This window comes from Mus musculus, chromosome 3, assembly GCF_000001635.26.
Source record: "Mus musculus strain C57BL/6J chromosome 3, GRCm38.p6 C57BL/6J".
In the NCBI taxonomy this organism is placed as follows: domain Eukaryota; kingdom Metazoa; phylum Chordata; class Mammalia; order Rodentia; family Muridae; genus Mus; species Mus musculus.
The window spans coordinates 54324986-54342957 of record NC_000069.6 but is presented as its reverse complement, the minus strand read 5'-3'; positions in this window follow the sequence as shown (position 1 = coordinate 54342957).

Here is a 17972-nt window from a genome sequence, read left to right as displayed (position 1 = left end):
CATGAGGATGTGATATTTCAGCTATTCAAGAATCATGCTCCACTATGTTCAGAGCAGCCTTATTTATAATAGCCAGATCCTGGAAAAAACCCAGATGCCCCTCAACAGAGGAATGGATACAGAAAATGTGGTACATTTACACAATGGAATACTACTCAGCTATTAAAAAAATGAATTTATGAAATTCCTAGGCAAATGGATGGACCTGGAGGGCATCATCCTGAGTGAGGTAACCCAATCACAAAGGAACTCGCACAATATGTACTCACTGATAAGTGGATATTAGCCCAGAAACTTAGGATACCCAAGATATAAGATACAACTTGCCAAACGCATGAAATTCAGTAAGAACGAAGACCAAAGTGTGGACACTTTACCCCTTCTTAGAAATGGGAACTAAACAACCATTGAAGGAGTTACAGAGACAAAATTTGGATCTGTGACGAAAGGATGGACCATCTAGTGATTGCCATATGCAGGGATCCATCCCATAATCAGCTCCCAAATGCTGACACCATTGCATACACTAGCAAGATTTTGCTGAAAGGACCCAAATATAGCTGTCTCTTGTGAGACTATGCCGGGGCCTAGCAAACACAGAAGTGGATGATCACAGTCAGCTATTGGATGGGTCACACGGCCCCCAATGGAGGAGCTAGAGAAATTACTCAAGGAGCTAAAGGGAACTGCAACTCTATAGGTGGAACAACATTATGAACTAACCAATACCCCGGAGCTCTTGACTCTAGCTGCATATGTATCAAAAGATGGCCTAGTCGGCCATCACTGCAAAGAGAGGCCCATTGGACTTGCAAACTGTATATGCCCCAGTACAGGGGAACCCCAGGGCCAAAATGGGGGAGTGGGTGGGTAGTGGATTGTGGGGGGGTGGGTATGGCGGACTTTTGGGATAGCATTGAAAATGTAAACGAGGAAAATACCTAATAAAAATAAAATAAAATTAAAGAAAAAAAAAAGAAAAGCATCAAAGCTTTTTCTACTCCCAGCCCTCTGGGGGCATCTATACTTCTATCCTTTATTGCCACTTAAACATAATGCTCTCAGAGTTCATAATAAGTGTCTGCATGTAAAGGAGAACATGAAGCATTTGTCATCTTGGACCTTTGTTATTTCACTCAGCATGCTTTCTAGATCCATTATTTTCCCTGACAATTTTATTTTCCTTTAGTGCTGAATAAAATTTCATTGTGCATATGTAAAAAAAAAAAAAAAAAGAATCTATTGACTTTTTATGCAGTCCATTTTCTCATTGTAACTAGCTCCTGGTTGGGATAAACAGAAATCAGAGAAAACTCTTAGTTCCACTAGAACATGTTCACAGAAGCAACTAAGTTTCTTGTCATCGATGAGTTTTCTCCAGTGGGAAGAATTACCTGAGAAGAATTAATGTTGATGCGACAGGTGTCTGTTTGAAGCGAATTGTATTTTCTCCCAGCTGTGACATGCACATGCAGGAACCTGTGCACAGACTCTGCAGAGAGAGATTTTCAAAGGTCAAAGTCAGTGTGAAGACATCCCCAGGGCTCTCATTTCCTGACTGAAGCTCATAACTCACCCTCTCTCCCTCATAAGCAAAGTGCTTGAGAGTTAGTCATGTCACATGTTTCAAAGCTCCTGGTCACATCTCTAGGACAATTTCCACACAGATGCCAATCGCCCCTTCACAGAAAGTGAGAGGTTGGAAGACCAAGCCAGGGGCTTAGTGTTTGCTGGAATTGTGGGTGTTGTGGAAGTTGCTGTTACATTTCTGTTGGAGTTAAGAAATCAAACAGCGTTCTGGTAAGAGGAAAAATGCTGCCATCTCTTCATAGAACTGATGGCCTAAATGGAAAAGTAGAAAGAAGACATTAAGAAAGGGAAATTGTCAAGGAATCTGTGTGTCCTTTCTTGTTCCCGCTCTGATTAGCCAATAGCCAATTCTGTTCAATAACTGATATGACAAGAACATAACCATCAGCATATATCAGACAGAAAAATATATAGAAAAAAAATCTCACAACATAAAATCTCTAAAATGTTATACCCTAAAAAATTATTATTTAAGTTTGTTCTCAGATTAAATGTCTTCAACTAACCTTTGTAAGATCTCATGACAACAGAGTATGCTTTGGCTTTCTGCATTGCAGCAATCTCACCCCACACCTGTGTCGTGTTCCTCTCTCTTACCTTCTCTCTCCAACCCTCTCTGTTCTCTTCCATTCTCTCTGTGATTCTGCACACGAAACTAACTTTGGTTGCTGTAGCATTTGGCCTTTCATTTGCTTCAATTATATGCACCACTAACCCAATAATCAAATGATTGAAATCTTTATCCTTGTCTGCAATGATTACTGTTGGTAATAGCAGGAAGCAAGGGGGTCGCAGTTGAGAACAGTTTCAGTAGGCTCAGCCTGCTGAAATTATTTCTTTATAATTAAGTTAAAATACAAGGATGCAAATGAATCGTTAATGAAAACTGCATTTGCTGTCAAGCTGGGCTTGTTTTCATGGCTCGACCGCTCTTGGGTTGTGCAGGGTGATTTTCTTTAGGGCTTAATGGCGATTCTACATTGAAGTGCTCTGTAGAGACCAGAAACTAGTGGACAGGGCATTCCTTTTAACTTGTATTTATGGTATGGAATTTGGCAGGCTCTCAGATGTGAGAGGAAAGAGTTAACTGCAGTTGTATGTTGTGTGATAAGAGCTTCACGTTCAAACATAATTTTATTATGACAGTGGAATGTAAATGTAAACAGCAACTCCTGATTTATTTTTCCCTGCCTTCCACCTCCCTTACCTCGCTGTCTCATTTTGCTCTTCCTTATGCTTCTTTGGAGTATGACGCATGTGTTAAAACATGCCTTATTCCATAAACACACCAATGGACATTGAGTACATTGAAACTTTCCTCCATTCTGTTATCCAATGACCAAGGATTACGCTAAGTAAAATGCATGCGCTCTGGAAGCAGTTGAGCTATACTCATTCTACCAATCCTATTGTTTTGGTTTGTTTGAGAAACTCTAATGGAAGCATGTGACAGGTAGGATGAAAACACACCTCTGGGGCTTATCAGACATTACCCCAAGCCTGAGAGTCCTCCTGGTTGCTGGAAACACCACAGCAGTGAAGAAGAGACATCACGGAAACATGAGCAAAAGCAACAGACACAAGTCTCTCGGGGGAAGCTTTCAGACATTTGTAATCTGTGGAAAGCATCCTAAACATTGTGAGCTAGAAATGAAATTAACTCATCCAAATGGCTATAAAAATTCAGCTGGATCGGCTTCTCACTACACATTATTGCTCTGGTGGCAGTTTTTATCGCTTTTGATTTTTAATTAAAAGTATTGCATTATGATGTCAGAGCCCAGTGCTTTGGCTGTGCCAGGCAAGGGGCTTGTTGCTATGTGGTATCCCTAGCCTCTTTATTTCCTTGTTTAACAAAATTGTAAAATATTTTGATAATAAACCTTCTTTATTCTCTCTTTGCTTGTCTTCAGCAATAGTTCTCTAGAACTATTGATTTCAGATTTTACTTCCAATTTAGAAAATATCCAATCTGCTGCAGTCTAGGGTGTCTCAGACTTAGAATAACACTCTGTAATTAACCTATACCATGCCTGCCCACCTGAGCAAGGATTCTCTCAGAAACAGGGTTAATCAAGAATGAGGCTGATTCTCCTTGTAGACAGGAGAGTAATAATACAGGTGCTTCAGTGCCCACAAAGGTCCACGTGTGTTTGGGGAAGGTATCAATCATCTTAGGATCTTGTGCTATACCAGAGCCAATCTATTTTGTATCTTTGTTATATAATTACTCACAATGTTATTTTCTTTTTAGTCACCTAGTGTGTGTGTGTGTGTGTGTGTGGGGGGGGTGTTATACATATGAATGCATGCCTGAGCAGCTACAAGGATAGGCCAGAGGATGACCTAAGGATGTCTGCCTTGATAACTTTTCCATCTTATTTTTGACCCAGGTCATAGTGAACCTGGAGCTTTCAGATTTGGCTAAACTAGCTGACTACTGAACTCTTGACATCCTCCTTCTTCCGTTCCCACGCCTGAATTCAGGTTGTCATTGCATAGCAAACAAAGCCCTCTGCACCATCTCCTTACACCTCAGTCCTCTCTTCTTCCCCAAGATTTCTTCCATAAATGCACTCATTTTGAAACCTCAAATGATTATTTTCTTGCTTATTTTTTTTTGGCAAAGAATTTACATTTGTTAAACTACTCTTAAGTTCAGTCCTTAAAAGCACTGGCTGCTCTTGCAGAGGACCTGGGTTCAACTCCCAGCGCAGATATGACGGCTCACAACCATCTGTAACTGCAGGGGATCTGAGGTCTTGGCTTCTCTAGGCACTGCATACATGTGCTATACATAAATGCAGATAAAATGCTCATTCAGATAAAGTTAAAAAAGAAAACAGTCTCTACTTCTAGAATAACCCCAACAGTTCCCCATTTTTGTTTCTCTGTCCCTTGTAATTTATTCCCTATGGGACCAGAACTCAAAAGCAGGTATTTTTAAAATTATTATTATTAAACATATAGCATATGGTATTCTTATATTTCATTTTATTTTATACTTTTTCCCATTTTGTTGAAAATAGCTTTTTTGTCACATAACTTATCCTGATTACAATTTCCTCTCTCTCTACTCCTCCCAGGTCCTTCCCAGCTCCCAAGCCATCCAGATCCACACTCTTTCTTCTACCCCTCACTAAAAACCAAACAGGCTTCTAATGGATAGGAATATAATAATAATAATAATAATAACGATAATAATAATAATAAGCCTAACACACTAAAATTGGAGAAACAAGTAAACTAAAAGGAAAAGGTCTAGGAAAAGACATAAGTAACAGATGCAGATGCAGAGTCCCATCATTTGTACACTCAGGCATCCCATTACAACACTAAACTTGAAGCCATAATACATACACAGAGGACCTGAAGTAGGCCCGTGCAGGCCCTGTGCATGATGCTCCAGTCTCTGAGAGTTCATATGAGCTTTGATCATGTTGACTTACATGGCCTTGTTTTCTTGGTGTCCTCCATCCATCCCCTCTGGCTCTTACACTTTCTTTCTGCCTCTTCTTCTGGTGTCCCTGAGCCTTGAGGGGAATGATGTGAAGGAGACATCTTGTTTAGGGCTGAGTGTTCCAAGGTCTCTCACTCTCGGTGTAACGTCTGCCTGTGGGTCTCTGTGTTTGTCCTCATCTGCTGCAGGGGGAAGCTTCTCTGATGATGGCTGAGCAAGGCCCTGATCTATGAGTATAGAAGAGTGTCATTGGGAGTCATTTTATTGCTACAGCATTTTTGTTCGTGTATTTTAGAACAGTAGCTCCTGGTCACTCAAGCAATGTCAGGTATGAGTGCCATCTAATGAAGTGAGCCTTAAGTCAAATCAGATGTGGGTTGGTCACTACCACAAGCTTTGTGCCACCATTGTCCTAGCATAGCTTGCAGGCTGGACAAGATTGCAGATCAAAGGACTTGTGCCTAGGTTGGTGTATATGTTTCTCCATTGGTGGTGTGCAGAGTACCTTCCTGTACTGAAAGTAAAGGTACGATGTGGCTCCAGATCAACTTCTCTATGTTCAACCAGTTCTGTATGTGTTGTCTTCAGCTACGGGGGTCTTGCCATCAGTTTGCAGAGAGCAACCATAATCTTGGCAACAGCATGTGTTGTTTAGGGATTTCTATGAGACCTCTAAGCCAACAACTTGATTATATGTAGCCCAGTACTGGTATAGGAAGCTTCATTGGGTGAGAAGAGTTGTCCAGTTGTGGCTACGACTCTAATTATTTGGTGATTTCATTTAGATGACCTGTGTGTGTTGTGTGTGTAAAATGAAACTTCTAGTGTATTAGGTTTTTATACCACCCTTCAAATGACCCTTAATTTTATCTGTTTCTTCCCACATTCCCTCCCTCCTCCTCCTTTTCCCTTCCCCTCTCTACTTAACCCTTCCATTCCAGTTGCCCTCCTATCCATTTATAATATCTATATTCTATTTTCCTTTCCTAGGGAGATCTATATATCTCCACTTAATCCCCTATCCTGTACCTAACCTCTGTGGTTCTCTGGATTGTAGTATAGTCATTGACTTAACAATTAATATCCATATATAAACAAATGCATATAGTACTTGTCTTTCTGGGACTGGGTTACCTCACTCAGGAGGATTTTCCGTTTTAGTTCCATCCATTTACCTGCAAATATCACAGTTTTATTTTTTAAATGGCTGAGTACCATAATTACTTTATTCACATTCATCTGTTGGAGAAAAATCTATGCTGTTTCCAGTTTCTGGTTATTATAAATAGAGCACCAATGAACAAGATTCAAATGTCTCTAAGGTAGATGAAGCATCTTGCAATATACTCCCAACAATAATAAAGTCAGATCTTGAGGAAGATCCATTCCCATCTTTCCGAGTAACTGCCACTCTGATTTCCATAGCGGCTGTATGAGTTTTCACACTCACCAGCAATGGATGAATGTTCCCCTTACCACACATCCTTGCCAGCGTGAGCTACCACTTCTTTCATTGCTCTTAGCCATTCTGATGGGTGTAAGATAAAAATCTCAAAATAGGTTTGACTTGCATTTCCTTGATGACCAAGGATGTTTAGCATTTCTTTAAGAGCTTTTCAGCCACTTGTTTCCTTTTCTGAGAATTCTCTGTTTAGATCTGTAACTGATTTTTAAATTGGGTTATTTGTCTTCTTCTTGGTATTCAGGTTTTGTTGTTGTTGTTCTTTATATACTTTGGATATTAGGCCTCTATCAGATGTGTAGTTGGTAAACCAAACCAAACCAAACCAAACCAAACCAAACCAATAAAAACCTCTTTTCCTATTCTGTAGGCTGCCAAAAAGCCAAATATGTTCCATTTTCCTCGTGGTTTCTGAAGTACAGCTTTTCTATCCCACCCCCAGTCCCAAGTTATTACTTATCCATATGTCCACCCAGGGTAGAGATCTAGGCATACTTGAAGTTTCTTGCTATTCCCATCCACCTTCTTCAGTTGGTCTTTAACATTATCTGTACGTTTCATCAGCATATGCACTGTTCTAATTCTGTAGATATCAGGACCTAGCCTGAGCCCAAGTAAATGGTATTTTGTGATTTTTTTTCTTTTCTTTCTGAGTTTAGGCAGGTGTGAGATTTGGTAGGGCTGGAGAGTTGCCTTTGAAATTAACAGCCTTACTACTCTTGCAGAGGACCCAGATGTAGCATCTAGCACCCACATTGTTGCTCACACTCCAGTACCAGGGTATTCATTGGTCTCTTCTGACCACCAGGGGCACTACATGCATGTGGTGAACACCCAGGTCAACACTCATACACATAATCAAGAAAGAAATTATCTTTTAAAAGTGTAATTTGGCAGTGACAACTAGTATTTGAAGAGTAAAGATACTTGATGATGCGTGAGACCTTGCAGACTCCTTCTGCTGCCCTAAGGTGAATTACAGTTTCATTTTATTCAAGTTGTACTAAGAGATGGAACTCACATACCTCTTAGTCTTAATTCTTGTCTTTTTTCCCCATTCTTATCCTCAGTCTGGCCTTGCTTGCATAAATAGGGCTTAAAACAATGACTTTTTTTTTTTTGCATGAAGACTCTGAAATGCAACCTTGTCTCTGTGTTTGCATCCTTACACAGATCTCTCTCTCTCTCTCTCTCTCTCTCTCTCTCTCTCTCTCTCCCTCTCTCTCTCTCTCTCTCTCTCTCTCGCAAATGGTTAGGTTTTAAAATTCTTTTCTTTTCTATTTTTTATTATTAGATATTTTCTTCATATATATTTCAAATGCTATCCCGAAAGTTCCCTATACCCTACCCCCGCTCTGCTCCCCTCCCCTCCCACTCCCACTTCCACTTCTTGGCCCTGGCATTCCCCTGTACTGGTGCATATAAAGTTTGCAATACCAAGGGGCCTCTCTTCCCAGTGATGGCCAACTAGGCCATCTTCTGCTACATATGCAGCCAAAGACAATATGGTTAGTTCATATTGTTGTTCCACCTATAGGGTTGCAGACCCCTTCAGCTCCTTGGGTGCTTTCTCTAGCTTTCTCCATTGGGGGCCCTGTGTTCCATCTTATAGATGACTGTGAGCAACCACTTCTGTATTTGCCAGGCACTGGCATAGTCTCATACGAGACAGCTATACCAGGGTCCCTTCAGCAAAATCTTGCTGGCATATGCAATAGTGTCTGGGTTTGGTGGCTGATTATGGGATGGATCCCCAGGTGGGGTAGTCTCTGGATAGTCCATCCTTTCATCTTAGTTCCAAACTTTGTCTCTGTAACCCCTTTCATGGGTATTTTGTACCCTATTCTAAGGATGAATGGAGCATCCACCCGTTGGTCTTCCTTCTTCTTGATTTTCTTGGGTTTTGCAAATTGTATCTTGGGTGTTCTATGTTTCTGGGCTAATATCCACTTATCAGTGAGTGCATATCTAATGACTTCTTTTGTGATTGGGTTACCTCACTAAGGATGATATCCTCCAGATACATCCATTTGTCCAAGAATTTCATAAATTCATTTACACAGATCTCTTAGCTCAGTTTAAAAGCTTTGAATCATCCATCCAGCTGCTTCCTTCCTCTTTCCATGTTCATGGTTGTCACACAAGCACCAATCAGATTCAACATCCCTAGTACATCCTTGTGCTTGATGAGCAAAACTGTAATAGAGGTAATTAGATTTAGGTGATGTTTAATAAAGGCATCTAGTTAGTCTCCCTCCATTCATGTGTCTACACAGGTAGGTCAGCTCTGTCCATAGAAGCAAATGATTAAAAAGTCCAGCCAATAAAAATTCTTCTTCCCCCAGGAAGAATAAGAATGGTCAGCAACAAAACCAGTCCTTTAAAACTCTTCCCTTTGTTCACTGACGTTTCTCCAGACTCTGGCAGTCACTTTATTCTGACAGACACCTTTTTTTTTTTTTTTTTTTTTCCTATCTAGGGTAATACAGTATATCAGTTTGAGCCCGAGGCTCATTCTGTTTTCTTATGGTGAATTACAGTTTTTATTTGACTCAAGTTGTATGAAAGAGAACTTAATTTAACACTTAATCCTTATTTCTTTGGGCTTTCTCATTTTTATCCTCAAATAATGGGAAAAAGGTGTCATGATACATGGTTCCTCACACTTGGAAAAAAATGTTTCTAATTGACTTTTCCACCTTTTAGTCTTGCTGACACAGAGCGACTTGGCCCAGAGTAGTGTAATAAATGACTCAGTAATGTACTAGTATAAAACTATAAATTGATTTTTTTTTTTTTACTTTCAAGTCTGATAGTTAAAGAAGAAAGTTCTAACATAAATCTAAGTCTATATCCTTAGTTATTATCATCCATTAAACATGATTATATCTGGCTTTGTCTATTTTAGTAATCTCAAATTAGTAATGTGAAATCAGGAATTCTGATTTATAGCTTGGCTTTATAGCTTTAATATCTAGACTATGTACCAAGCTTCTGAACCTAGCTGACTTGAGTCTGTGGTTGCAGAGGCACATGCTACAGATGCTGCTAGAGTTAGGCTCCAGAATGCATGTGAACTCAAAATCAATTGATCTGATGTCTCTATAATAACAACTGAAAACCATTTTGTATTGAAGCAATATTATTTTGGGTGTTTTTATCCCATTATGACCATATACTTCTCAAATAAAAGACACAAAACTTGTAGATTTATAATAAGCCATATAGCACTAGAGCTGAGCAGATATCAACCCTCTAAACTATCTTGTTTGCTCACCTGCCTTCATCCCAGAGATATTAATTACTCACCATTTGTTCTGCCTCGGCTGCTCCTGCTCCATCAGGCCAGCCCTCGTGGCCACGTGTTCATGATCTTCACTCCCATGGCAACCTCCTACTCCTTCTCTCCATTCCCCTCCTGCTTGAGACCCCAACCCTCTAATCTCACTCTGCCCCTTCTCTTCCACTCAGCCCAGGCTGTAGGTATCGTTTTTTGTTTTTGTTTTTTTAACCAGGTGTAATTTGGGAGGCACGATTTACACACAAAAGCTGGTGTATGTGAGTATCTCATTGTCTTGGAGCAACCAGATCTTGGGGTACAGAATCTAGCATTTGGATACAAACAGCACCAGAACAACCTTCTATAGTTTTTTCCTTTAAGTTGTTTTGGATATAGCTCAGAAAAAGCAGATTAGTGAGACACTGTCAGTGGGCTTAATCCTTCTTCCTCTGAGAGGTGTGGACTACCTCGTTACTATTGCCCTTTTAACGTTTTCTCTAATTCACAGCAGCTCTCTCATCTTCAGATGGCACGGACCTTGTGTTCTCATATGCTCCACCCCCACCTTTTCCTTTTAATTTCACTTTTCAGCTAAAATATCCAATTAGTCTGATGATAACTTTTTCTAAAGAAGTTATTTGAACACTAATCCTCCAGAGTGACAAGATTTATCCTCTTCTTGTCCAATATAATGAGCTGAAGTAATTTAATTCGAAAAGCTGGTAAATTCACAAATTACCCACAGGCATACTTTCCGTATCAGTTAAAATCCCATTACTAAATAGAGTAAAATTTAAACTGTGAAAATTGCAATCAGCGTTTGAATCCACTTGTCTGTCCCTTGCTCCTCACGGAACAGCAAGACTATAATTCGATGTGCATATGAAGTACCATATGGGGGTTACATAATATGTAATGACATTAAAAGGCTGTATAGTATCCATTAAAAAGCACTAATTGAAAGTCCCTTCTTCTAAAGGAATCATGAGAGTTTCATGTTCAGAGATAGTACGAGGCTGGTGGTGTTACGAGGCTGGCTTTTCTTGTTAATGTCAAGTTATTTTAACAGCTTCAGATTCAAAATCACAATTATAGATTGACATCATGCATAAAATACTATATATGTAAATTAATTTGAACCTACTAATTAGAAATCTTAAAGAAGGATGAATAGATGACTCGGGAGATAAATGTGCTATGGTCAACCCAGATGACTTCTCCAGAATTACACGGTGGAAGGAGACAACTGACTTCTGATAATTGTCCTATAATGTCCACAAGTGCACATGACACATATGTGCCAACACACACACACACAATAACCAGTAGACCAATGTAAAATATCTAATCTTAACCGACATAAATTGATTTTTTACGTATATATTTATACAATCTAGAATTTTGAGGGTTTTAAAAATATAATTGGCATTCTACTCACAATAGAATGTTAATGGTAAAATTTACAAAGATCTAAATAAACCAAAAATATCATGTTTGTATATCAGAAGTTAGTGTGCACTTATAAGAAAGATTACTTTTGTTTCATATGTATGTTAGTCTGCATGTATGTATGTGTAGCACATGCATGCAGTGCCCCTAGAACTGAAAAGAGGGCATCTCACCCCTTTGGAGCATTAGTTACAGATGATTGTGAGCTGACACGTGGATGCTGGGAAGCAAACTCCAGTCCTCTATGAGAACATCCACCTACAACAACTTATAATATAGTTACTTTAGGTCTGATGCTGTCTTCGGACCTCCATGGGCACCTGTATGTGCATGTTACACATGTATGTAGTTGGGAATGAATACACAGAGGCACACACAGACACAGACACACTTACATATGTGCACACACACAAGCAAACATACAAACACACACACACACGCACACACACTTAAAAACAAAGCCCATTCTTCTAAATGAATATATTCCAACTAAAATCATCATTTGGTTAGATTTCTTGAATTTCCTCTTCCTGATCGATGTTTTACACCATTTGACAGGATCAACTGAGTTTTGGGAAGCATGCCAAAACCATTCAATAGGTAAATAATAGTCCGCTATAGTTCTGAGACAACTAGACAGCACACATAAAAGATTAAGCCTTATCCTTCTTATGCAGTGTACTGAAGGATTAACTGGCTACAGACCTAAATGTAAAAGCAAACACTATAAAGCCATAAAAGGTTGAGGAAAAAAATATTCAGGTAGATATGTTAATGACCTTTGCAGCACATGAGCAACATCATTAAAACGGGAAAACTGGACTTGGTAAATATTTTTTAAGGTTTCTGAGCTTCACAGGGGTGGTACCTTGAGTAATGGTCCCTATAGGCTCCTTGGGAGTGGCACTATTAGTAGGAATGGTATTGTTAGAGGAAGTATGTCACTGGGGATGGACGTTGCAGTCTCAAATGCTCAAGCCATACAAGTATCGCTCTTCCTTCTGCCTACAGATCCAGATGTAGAACTCTCAGCTTCATCTCCAGCACCATGTCTGTCTGTGTGTTTCTGTGCTTCTTATGATAAAAATAATGATTAAACTTCTGAACTGTAAGCCAGCCCCAGTTAAATGTTTATCTTTATATGAGTTGCTGTGGTCATGATGTCTCTCAGAGCAATAAAACATTGACTAAGACAACAGCACCATCAAGAAACTCCAAAGTCAGTATGTGTTCTGCAAAATTCACCAGTGATCTCTCAGAAGGGACTTGGCTCTGTGATGTATAGAAAACTCTTAAAATTCAGTAATAAAAACAAAATAACTCATGATTAAGGTTATTCAACATAAGATGTGAAAATTTTATTTTTATAGGGAAATTATGCAATGGTCACTGAAAAGATGCCAGATTTTACTATTAGTGAGATGTTAGTCAAAAGCAAATTAGCCGTCATTTGACAGCCACTGGGATGGCTAGGAAAAAGTTTATGGACAACTAAGAGCAATAACAATAGCCTGTATTGCTTGGGGGGGGGCATCTGGGAAATGCCTGACCTATATACTAATGGAAAGTTTGAAGGCTCAAATAAGAATGACCCCCATATATTCATGTGTTTGAATGATTAGTAGCTAGTGAGTTGTACTATTTGAAAGGATTAGAAGGATTAAGAGGTGTGATCTTGTTGAGGGGAAGTATGTAACTGGAGGTGGACTTTAAAGTTTCAAAAGCCTATGTCAAGCCAGAGAGAGAGAGGGGGAGAGAGAGAGAGAGAGAGAGAGAGAGAGAGAGAGAGAGAGACTCTTTAACCTATGGGTCAGGATGTTGCTCTCAGCTGCTTCTTCAGCTACTACTCCAGTGTCATGAGTGTCATGAGCACCACCATGATCCCAGCCATGCTGAAAATAGAGTAAACCTCTGAAACTGTAAGATGCCACTTAAATGCTTTCTTTTTAAAGAGTTGCCTTGGTCATGGTGTCTCCTCATAGCAATAAAAGAGTGACTAAGACAGAAGGTGTCTTATACCTGACACTGGGCAAATTATTGGTTTTGGGCAGAGCATTATCTCCTGTATAGGATAACTATGATCCAATGATACCAGTTGTGAATACATTCCCAAATGACTCTATATTCTACTGTAGATACACTTGCACATTTGTGTTCACTGCTGTTCTATTCACAATAGCTAGGATATGGAAACAGCCAAAAATCTATCAATGGATAATAAAAACATGGTGCTCATGTACAATGGAATTTTATTGATCTCTAAAGAAAAATAAAATCATAAAAGTTGTAGGTAAATTGGTGGAACTGACAATATTATACCAGGTGACATAGTGCAAACCCAGAAAGAACAGTGTCAATGTTTTCACTCGTGTGGATGTTATATCTTTAGATTTTTGCATTTAACTTGGAGCACCTGTCATAGTCACGAAACCAGAAAGAGGCTGTGGGAATGAGTGAAAGAGATTAAGGAGAGGGAGATAGTGCGAAGCGCTATGAAGGGAGACAGGGGAAAATGGTGATGGAGTTTTAAACACAGAGAGGAATGGGAGGGCAGGAGAGAAGAAGGATAGCAGAGGGATAACTAACATCAAGGGTATTTGGGAAAGCCATATGGAAACCTACTTTATAAACATCCTAAATATTTATGCACGTGTGTATTCATGTTAATTTCAGAATTAAAAGAGGTTTCTTTTAACTTTATGTACAAATGTGATGACTGTTCTCTGTCTCCTTCCTTCTGGTCTTTGAGTGGGTTTTGTCATGATAAACTCCTACATAAAAATTTTTTAATGACAGAACTTATATCTTGGATAAAGATCAACTACTGAGTAACTGTTACTCATCATTAAGACTCACTATACATGTCTTTAGTTTCTCTTATATAATCCTAGGCTAAGTTGCCTACGTTGCTCAATTGTCTCTCTGTGGACAGCTTGCTCATGATGCATAACCATAATTATTATTTCCAGAGATCATTAACCTCATCTTAGATAAATGACATTTTATTATTTTATTCTCAACTTATATTACAATGCTTGTCAAAATGCATGCATAGAGCTCGTGAGGTGGCTAGGTGGTTAAGGCACTTGCCTAGAGGCCAGATCATTGGAGTTCCATCCACGATGTGTATATGGTGCAAAGAGGGAACTGACTCCACACCTGTGCCAAGGCACTCTCTCCATAAACACGAAGTAAATAAATGTAATAAAAATTGTAAGTACATGCTTAGTCAATGTTTGTGAATAAAACATTGAAATAATGAAAAGCAATACCTCATTTAGCAAAGTACCTTGTTTTTCCATGACTTGATATGTAATGAAAAAACAGAGGCACCCTTCATACTCTATTAAGGCCCCAGCTGTATGAAGAATAATAGCACATTTGTAATCTGCTACAGTATGTATGAGAGTTTTTCCAGAGTTGACCTTGTGACCACTCTAGAGAGAACTTTTCCATTTTCTGTCTCTCCTGTCTACCTCCCAGGTGCTAACTGAAGAGATGTTGCACCGCTTTCATCAGGGCATGTGAAAAATGCCAGTTTGTCCCAGATAGTGGGGCAAATGACAGTATCAGTTCCACACAAGTGGACTAGTGAATCATTGGGTGTATTGGACTGACTCACAAGAGCATGAATCACTGACTTACAGAGCAGCTGTATCACTGGAAATCCTACCTCCAGGATGGATAATGATATTATAAAAGCTGCTCTGCTGAGTCCTACCTTCAGCTAACCTTCTGTCTGCTATCTACCATCTCACAAGAACATGTGTATCTCAGGGGAGGGTGAGCAGTAGAGGAGAAAAGGCTGGGATTTCAGGTGCGAGTCTTATGACCTTCCCTTCTTTTCTTGACAATGGAGTTTTAACAATCTCATAGCTTAAGCCAACACTATGGTGTTTTACTTTTTTGTTGCCATGACGACAGACCATGGTTATCTCTGCTCCAGGATGACAAAGGGATTACATGGTCATGTTGTGCCCTGCAGAAAAGGTTACATAGCTGGAGAGAAAGTATGGGATGATACAAAATGAAAGAAAAACTAAAGACCAAAAATGTTCTTACAAATTGACTTCTTATTTACAACTTCATACTTTGTAAAACTTAACAAATTTATTTTTAGAGAACTCATCCATATTCCTATCAGTGATTAAAATTCTGTAAGACAATGTCTCTTAATGAACTGCCCCAAATTTTAGATTATATTTTACAGATGTGAGATACAGTTCTCTTCTCCAGCGATAGCTCAGTAATGGCTCAGACCAACACGAGAACTTTATATACTTTCATGGTGCATTTATATTTTTATTCTGTACCGATGATTCATGCATATTATGATTATAATTTTATTATTCTAGTTTGATCAAGTTTATACCAATGGATTACGTTGGGTTTTTTATTCTACATATTTTTTTGTTATATTTGTATACTTTGAAAGCCAAAGAGAGTATACAAATGCTTGGTCATTTCCAGGACACACAAGCACCAGCTTCAAAGCCCAAAATATTTTTATGCTTAAAAAAGCGCAGGGGCCTTGTAGTACTTCAGGAAATCTGGAACTTCTAAAATGCCAACTGAACTTTGTGAAGAGGGTTGCTGTCTTAGCTAGCTTGCCCGGACTATAACAAAATGCCTGAGGCCAGCTTAAAGAAAAACAACTTTCTGCAACTGCTTTCATTCCACGTTGGTAGGGTTTGTTGTGTGGGGCCCTTTGGCTAGGCAGAGTACATTTGCAGTGGGCACAGGGTAGAGGAGGCTGCTCACCTAAAAAGGTACAGAAAACAGAGGCTTGGGTCCCACTCTCTCCTACAGGAGCCCTCACCCATTACCCAACTCTCCTCTAGGCCTTTCTTCCCGGAGGTTCCAGTCGCTACAAGTCAGCAAGCAAGACTGGAGGCTATTTGGTGACATGCAAGATTTAAATTAGAACAGTTACATTTGGGGGTGTATATTTGTTTTAACCATTGGTTTTCAATCTCACAGGAGTGGTTTTTTTTTTTTTTTCTCACCTTTATTTGGTCTCTGACAAGCCCTTGAGGTTTTTCATTTCATAATTTCAGGAAAATCTGACTGCACTTGCTAATTGGTTTGGTTTTAGCTCATGAGAATGATTCCCCTTTTCTTCTCACTCGACACCACTACTGTCATGTTTACTCGCCAATACTCTTATTATTTTCTCCCATGCCTGTGGTCCTCTTCCTGAAGCCACGTTTTTGTTGGTTAATGTGCTTATCTGCTATTTAAAGCATCACAAGAAAAAAGAAACAGAATATGATGAAACATATAAGTCCCAAAGTGAACCCTTACAGGAAAAATACCTGCCACATTGGAAATGCTTAAACTGGAGGCCCAGTCAAAGAGTTCTCAGGGTTTCCACACAAAGCACGATGGGAACCAGTGAGCTAATTCAGCCAACGAAAGTGCTCACTGCACAAGCCCCATGACCTGAGTTTGACTTCCAGAAGCCACCCAAAGGTGGAAGGAAAGAACTGACTCCAGGAAGTGTCCTTTGGTGACCAGGAGAACACTGTGGTATGCACATATCCATATCACACAAGCACACACAAAAGGAAATGTTACATTGAAGAAATTGCTTAAAGAGTTGTTTTTATGTGCATGCATGCAGGTGCAGGTGCTCTCAGGGGCCAGAGGAGGGAGGGAGTCAGATTCTCTGGGGCTGGTGTCACAGGTGTTATGAGCAGCCTGGTGTGATTGCTGGGACCTTAACACTGGTTCTCAGACAGAGTAGCAAATGATCTTAACTTAGTCACTTCTCCAGACCCAATAATAAATATTTTAAAGCAAGAGCAAAATAAAATTACATTTTTTAATCTGCTTAAATAAAATTCAATACTCCTGCTTTGTGAAAGAGGGTGAGAAGCCAAGTTATGAACTAGACGATGTCTGGAGTCCACACACATAGCAAGCATAAATGGTAACTTCAAAAGTTGGCATTATAACGTATATGCAAGAGAAGTCTAAAGATAATAACACAAACACATGGAGAGGCATTACCTCATGAAGCATGTCGGTCAGAGAAAACCCGGAAGTGGTGTTTAAATCATTTTCTACCAGGAACACACATATTAGACACACAATAAGTTGCCATCATGTAACTGTCAGAGTGGCTAAAATAACAGATGAATAAAAAGCAGGGAAACTGAGTCACTCATATGTTGTGTGTAGAATGGTAGAGCAAACCAGAATACACATTACCCACCCCCCCCACATAACTGAAAACATGTGGGGGTTCAACTAATATGCTATCTAGCTATTCGAATCCTTGGCACTTACCTCAGAAAACCAAATCAAACACAGAGGGACCGGCTCAGTGTGGATCCGTTAGCAGTTGGCCTAGCCTGAGAAAGTTCTGGATATCTTGCAGTGAAAGAGACAAATTATATTATGCCCAAACCATGGAGTGAGACTAGAGCAAGCAGCCAGTGACTGAGATGGGTGGCCCATGACTTGACTGATTCTTCAGAGAATTTTCTGAAGTGAAAAACACTAATCTATAAAGGCTGTATATTGAGACTCCAGCAACACAATGTTGTGAATGATTTTGTTTTAAAATGATTAAATTATGCAAACCAAGAACAGGTTAGTGGTTAAGTGGGGGAGGGGTTGGGGACTAAAAAGTCTTTGAAAAGATGTGACTATGACCAGGAAATCTTTTTTTTTTTCCAATTTTTTATTAGGTATTTTCTTCATTTACATTTCAAATGCTATCCCAA